Consider the following 7,298-nt stretch of genomic DNA (forward strand, 5'->3'; position numbering starts at 1 on the left):
AGAATCAACAGATGGCTCTGCTGCAGGATACTTCTCCGGGCTTGCAGCAGTACTACCACCAGTTTGTATAGCAGACTCAACATGATCTTTCTCCAAAATAATGTCTCCAGTTGTCTTGCCCTGCTCAGCATCAGAAACCTCAGCGCCAACGGACGACTGAGGTTCAGTCAGGACCACCCCGTCAGAGCAGCCGGTGCCTGAGACGGAAATGTCTGCAGCCTTCTCTGGAGCAACACTAACATCATCATTCTGCTGCTCCAAAAAGAAACAAAAAGTCAATACAAAGGGCTGACTGAACCTCATGCACAGGGGCAGCAAGTCCTTCTCAGGGGCAACAAGACAAATGGACAAGAAAAAATGGTACCTTATTTTCACTTCCATGAACCTCATCAACTAATACATCACTAGAGGGGCAAGGATCATGCACAGGGGCAGCTTCATGCACATGATCATCTTCATGCACAGGTAAAACATCCTCCCTAACCCCAGCACCATCATCAACAGCCTAGAAAAATAATCATGTAGAAAACAAATACCTAATTAGCAGAAGTTCATGTTACATAATCAGAGAAGGTCAGCTATCACAACTGACACATCATGGAAGTCCAAATACAGTAAACATAGTAGATAACATACCAAACTACCATAAGATGCAAAAGGGAACAAAAAGGGCTAGTCATCAAAGTCATAGAAGTTCAGGTGCTGAAGCACTTGAAGTTCAGGTCCTATAAACAGAGAAGGTTACCTAGGAAACACTAGTACCAAAAAGAAAAAAGACTAGAAAATAATCATGTAGAAAACAAATACCTAATCAGCAGAAGTTCACGTTACATAATTAGAGAAGGTCAGCTATCACAACCGACACATCATGGAAGTCCAAATACAGTAAACATAGCAGACCAGATATCAAACTACCATTAAGATGCAAAAGGAACAAAAAGGGCTAGTCATCAAAGTCATAGAAGTTCAGGTGCTGAAGCACTTGAAGTTCATGTCCTATAAACACAGAAGGTCACCTAGGAAACACTAGTACCAAAAAGAAAAAATACTAGAAAATAATCATGTAGAAAACAAATACCTAATCAGCAGAAGTTCACGTTACATAATCAAAGAAGGTCAGCTATCACAACTGACACATCATGGAAGTCCAAATACAGTGAACATAGCAGACCAGATATCAAACTACCATTAAGATGCAAAAGGGAACAAAAAGGGCTAGTCATCAAAGTCATAGAAGTTCAGGTGCTGAAGCACTTGAAGTTCAGGTCCTATAAACAGAGAAGGTCACCCTATAACTGCATAACAGTAATAACTCAAAGCTAACAATGAACACTAGTGCAAAAGAAATATCAAAAGCCAACATAAACAAACCTCTTCGGTATGCTCCACATGGCCTCCTTCACGACCCAAATGAACGGGATCCTGCCTCTGAATCTCTCTCACATCAACACTCACCTCATCTTCAAAAGGCTTGCATCAGGCGTCCTGCATTTCCTTGAACAACACAAAACTAGCCCGGAGGTGGGAAGTGCTCTCACGAAGCTCCGCAAGATATTTAGCTTCAATCGACAAAAGCTCCTTCGAAGACTCAGCATCAAAACCGTGGTCGGGAGGAAGAATACCATCCACGCGACTAAGGCGCTCAACCGTTGTCGCAACACGAGCCATCTCTCCACAAACAGTTTCCAGAAGTCCATCAATCCTAGAAAGGGAAATATTCACAGCATCGAACAAACTCTCGGAAGAAACGCCACCTGCAGCACTCACACGGGCAGAAGAACCTCCTGGATCTACAGGGGGGCACCAGTGTTAACATCCCGCGAGAATTCAAATCTCAGAGAACTTCCACTACCTAGGCCGGCGACACGAGGCATAGTAAGAATAGGGCATTCGATGACCCTAAAGAACACAACCTCAGCCTGTGTCTTCCACTGCATATATGAAAACAAAAATCAACACGTCGCAGAACAAATGAAAAGAACATGGAAGCAGAAATATAGAAGACAGTAGCAGAAGTTCAAGTTAGTACCACAAGCTGATACTGAAAAAAAAGACAATGACAAGGAAAAAAAGGCAGAACAATCAGATACACAAACTACACCAAAAATTCCAATAATGCCTACACACGCAGTACATTTCAGAAGTCCAACTATGTCTACATAGGCAGTACAACAATGTATGACCAGAAGTTAACATGCTTTCAAAAATGTTGGAAATTTACATAGCAGAAGTTCAACCATGCATGTGCAACAACAAAGTTTAGCTTATTTCATATGAATATATCCAGAAGTTCACATATGTACACAAAGGCAGTAATACCATATAAGCCAAGCAGTTTAGCTAATTTACCCTCGTCTATATGAACCAGAAGGTCATCTATGTACATAGCAGAAGTTCAACCATGCACACAAAAGGCAGTACTAACTACACAGAAAAGAAGAAACACTCACAGGTAGTCTCCCAAACACACAGTTGGCTGGGTCGTCATCACCTTTCCTGACCAAGTCAGCCGCAGCGAGCTCAAGAAGCCTGGCCTGATCCATGTAATTGACGCGAGGCGTCCTCAAGTCAACATTAGGCGTCTTGCCAATGATAAGGCAGTCCAGGTACATAAGAAGCGGCGCGATGGCACAGCCTGTGACAGCTTTTCCTCTGCTAGTACCTTGCTGATACCTAATAATAGCACTTCGAAGGTCATCAACAACCAACTGGCAGTAGTCCATATCTGCCATATCCTCAAACACAAGATTCTCAGCCATTGCTGCCTTCCTAGACACTCGTGTAGATGTTCCAGGGATAACCACCTTCAAGAAAACAATCAGGTAAAACACCTGCAGAGCAAGATCATCCTTCGTCTCATCCTTCACAAGATCCGCGAGGATATTCCGCAGATCCTTTGTCTTGATGTCGTCACTCCTAGCGTACCCAAGCTTGCCCTTCAACCTCATAACAGCATCATCAAACCCATCACTCAAAGGCCTAGGAGGGGTACGATTACCTTGAGGGAATCCAAACAGATGGTGAATAGCATCACTTGTAATACGCAGAACCTTGTTCGCCTCACCCATGTCCAGAATCATCATTGCAGGGTCAATCCTCGTGTATATGTTGCCCATCAAAGGACGAGAAATGTTGGAATCAACCTTCAGGTCAAAAACACAACCAAAACCAGCCTTGATAACCCTCGTCTTGTGCCTAAGCTGTAGCGAACCGTCTTGTTAAAACGTTTCGACTCACCTCCTCCTTGGCCACCTTCTTCGGGCACTTTGCATCCTCTCTTCCTCCTCTCGGGCCGCTTCACAAGCTGATACTGGAAAAAATGAGATACACAATGAGATACACAAGCTACACCAAAATTCCACTAGTGCCTACAAAATTACACACTTAGTACATTTCAGAAGTCCAACTATGTCTAAATAGGCAGTACAGCCATGTATGACCAGAAGTTAACATGCTAACAAAATGTTGGAAATTTACTTAGCACAAGTTCAACCATGTACAACAAGGCAGTAATAAAACATGAATACCAGAAGTCCAACTATGTCACGTAGGCAGTACAACCATGTATGACCAGAAGTTAACATGCTTTCAAATTGTTGGAAATTTACAAAGCAGAAGTTCAACCATGTATACAAAGGCAGTAATCTAACATATATCTCAGAAGTCCAACTATGTCAACATAGGCAGTACAACCATGTATGAACACTAGTTAACATGCTTTCAAAAATGTTGGAAATTTAAAAAGCAGAAGTTCAACCATATACACTAAGGCAGTAATCAAACATGTATACCAACAAGTTAAGCTAATTTCTTCATGTGTATACCCAGAAGTCCAACTATGTACACAAAGGCAGTAATACCATAAATGCAAAAGCACGTCAGCTAATTTATTCGTCTATATGGAGATGGAGCAGAAGGTCAGCTATGTACGCCAAGGCAGTGCTAAAAACAATAAAACTACAGTAATAGCGACAAATGCTCTAAAAATAGTAAAAATGAGACATTCATACCTGAGTAGCGGCAATATCATCATCGATGTCGTCCTCATCATCAACATTGAAATCATCATCGTCCTTGTCCTCTGGATTAACACGAGAACGCTTCTTCACACCCTTGTTGACCTTTGCAGGTGGAACCTTGTGCTTCACGCTGCATTTCTTCCCCTTACCAGATGCACCAGCACCAAGCGGAGAAGGTGTAGGCGCGGCAGTGGCAAGCACACGAGGACTAGGCGTGGCGTAATACCAAGGCCTAACCCTTCATCTTCAACAACTTCTGCAGGCCTTGAAACACGTGGGCTCTTCCGAGGAGTAACGGCACCAACTACTAGCTTCCTCGCAGCAATCTTCTTGATTTTCTTCTTAACGGGGACAACAGTGCCATCACTACCACACGGCACGTCTTCCTCAACAGTGAGCTCAGCCACACGAACAGATCCAGGAACATCAGAACCTTTCTCAAGGCGGGCCGCCCTCTTCTTGACAAAATCTTCTTGCTTCTTCCTCTTACGTTGGTCCTCCAGGAGAAGCTGAAGAGGCACATCCTCGGGTTGCGTGACAGGTTCAATGCCATCAACAGACTGCGACTGCATCTCTGACATCTGAAGAGAGGACAAAGGATCCTGAATGGAATCACAACCTTTGACTGACGGAGCCTCCTCCTCAGCAACAACAGGGGTTTCTGATAAACCCAAATCAGATAAAACATCGTTGATGGTGTTCAAAGCTTCCTCCTCCTGGACACATCTGCAAAAGAACACAAAAAATCAAAGCAAAAAATAAAAAAAAGTCAGGAACAAAAACAAAAACAAAAACAAACAACATGAACAAACTAAAAAAACATGGCTCAAAACTTTAAAATGAAAAGAAAAGGCGTTTCACATACTAGATGAAGCAAGAGCTGCAGAAGCAAGATCCTCAAGGCTTTAAAAATTCTCAAGGCTCGAAGCAACCTCGGCAATCACAATCAAAGGGATAATGGGTGATTTAGCCGCATCAGATATTGGAGCATCAGTATTAACCTCTGAAGCTCCATCTTGATCGCAGGCATTTTTTCAGAACTATTCAACTCATCACCAACTACAAAAAATGCAAGTAAAAAGGCAGCTGAGTTCTAATCCGCAATCCTACACCAAAAGGACTTCTACTTTTACACCAATGTCCAATACCCAGAAGTTCAACAATACATAACAACACAGTAAACACAAAAAACAAATTAAAAAATCTACAAACTAAACATAAAAACAATCTACACTAGACGTGCTACTACATACATCATGAATGTCCAGAAGTTCAAAGATACATAATAAAGCGGTAAAACAAAATGTGCATAACACAAGATCAACCAAATTTCATCACAATCAAAACAATAATAAAAACCAGAAGTTCAACTACGTGACCCAAGCAAATAGCACATAAAAAAGACGTAGCATGACCACAAATAGTATTTCACAGGCAAACTAAATATCAATACCATGAACATGATAACAAGAAAACAAAAAACAAAGATATACACTTTAAATATGAAATGGCACACACATAAACTATGTGTAAAAATGCATACACACAAAACTTGTTAGAAGTTCACACTACTAAGACTGGCAGTCCAACATAAATACCAAATGAAGATATGGGCAGACACATATAACAATACTACTATTTTAAAAAAAGATACAACTACATTAAGATACCCGGAGATGATTGCCCAAACACTAGAACAACCTGTAAACATAGAAGATTAGTTCCATATAGTTAGCAAGTACAAAAACATACAACAAACTGCAAAAAAGGAAAATGAATCAAACACTAGAACCAACTACAAACAACTAGAACCAACAAGTATGAAATAGATGACAGTAGCACATATAGGCAAGCACAACAAAAAACGTATCCAGAAACTAACTACAATGTCCCAAACATAATCTAGACCTCCAAATCCACAGCACTAATGCCATTAGATACAACAGATCTAGCATCAACAATCACACCACAACCTCTCTGACATGCACCTGACTGCTAAAATCAACAAAGGGGAAATGAAAATCTACACACAAGCATATCACAAACAAATCTGGTCGCGGGGGAATGCATTCCAACCACAACACGCCCAAGAACCCTACCTAATGTCCCACCAAACCATCAGAAAAAGGGGGTAGGAGGCGGACACGAGAGCAAACAGAGCAAACAGGGCAGGCCTCCACAGATCTGGCGAAAGTGAATACAAGCATTAGGGGGGAGGGGGCGGGGCGTAGCGTTTGTACCTCTCCAAGCACGAATCCATGGTGGTTCTTCACTCCCCACAACGCCACGCGCAAGCAGTTGCCGCCCTCACTTCAGAGCAGAGGAGAGCGGGCTGGGCGAGGGAGAGCGCGGGGCGGGGGAGTAATAGGAGCGGGGGAGTGCGCCGGTTACTCCACTCGCGAGCGCACGGGACAGGTGCGGAGAAATCGTGGGGAGTAGCAGTTGAAGGAGGCAGCGGAGCGACGGAGAGGGAAGAGAGAGCGAGCGACAAAGGGAGAGGAAATATCTGACAGGTGGTGGTGAGGGAGATGGTCAGTTAATGCCTATCTGTCGTGGGACTTGCAGCTACACCAAATTTACAGTTTTACCCCCAAACAGCTAAAATAGTAAATACATGTGTAGATAAAATAAATGCACCATTTAATTGCATCTATTATGATGAGATAAGATCACAAAAAGAACAAAGCTGATATCCTCAAAACCAAAAAATAGATGGCAAAATACACTACTAAAGGAAGAAACATACATACATAAATATGCCCCTAAAAAACAAGAGAAAAGAAGTTCAAAAAATAAAGAACAGAAGTTCAAGTACTCTAATAAAAGAAGTAAAGCAATAAGAATAAGTAAACCATAAAGAAATAAAAAGAAGAAGTTCAAGTACAAAAACAGATGAAGTTCATATCTAACCTTAAAAACCCTAAGATAGATAGTGGGGTCACGGATGTGACGGACTCGCCTCCGCATGCAACAACACGGCACGCCGCGTCGTCGCCTGCTCCGGCTCGTTCCTATCTCAGTCTCACAGGGGGAGGGGAGGGGGGTCCCTCCCCCCTCCCCCCCTGCTCGGCCGCTAGCTACCGCATTGTTGCGCGCTAGGATTTGACAGGACGCAATGCGGTTATTCTGTTTCCACCCCCCACCGCACGCACCCTAAACCCTAAAAACCCTAAGCTAGATAGTGGGGTCACGGATGTGATGGACTCGCCTCCGCATGCGATGACGTGGCACGCGGCGTCGTCGCCTGCTCCGGCTCGTTCCTGTCTCGGCCTCGCAGGG

The sequence above is a fragment of the Triticum dicoccoides genome, chromosome 3B, assembly GCF_002162155.2.
Source record: "Triticum dicoccoides isolate Atlit2015 ecotype Zavitan chromosome 3B, WEW_v2.0, whole genome shotgun sequence".
Taxonomy (NCBI): Eukaryota; Viridiplantae; Streptophyta; class Magnoliopsida; order Poales; family Poaceae; genus Triticum; species Triticum dicoccoides.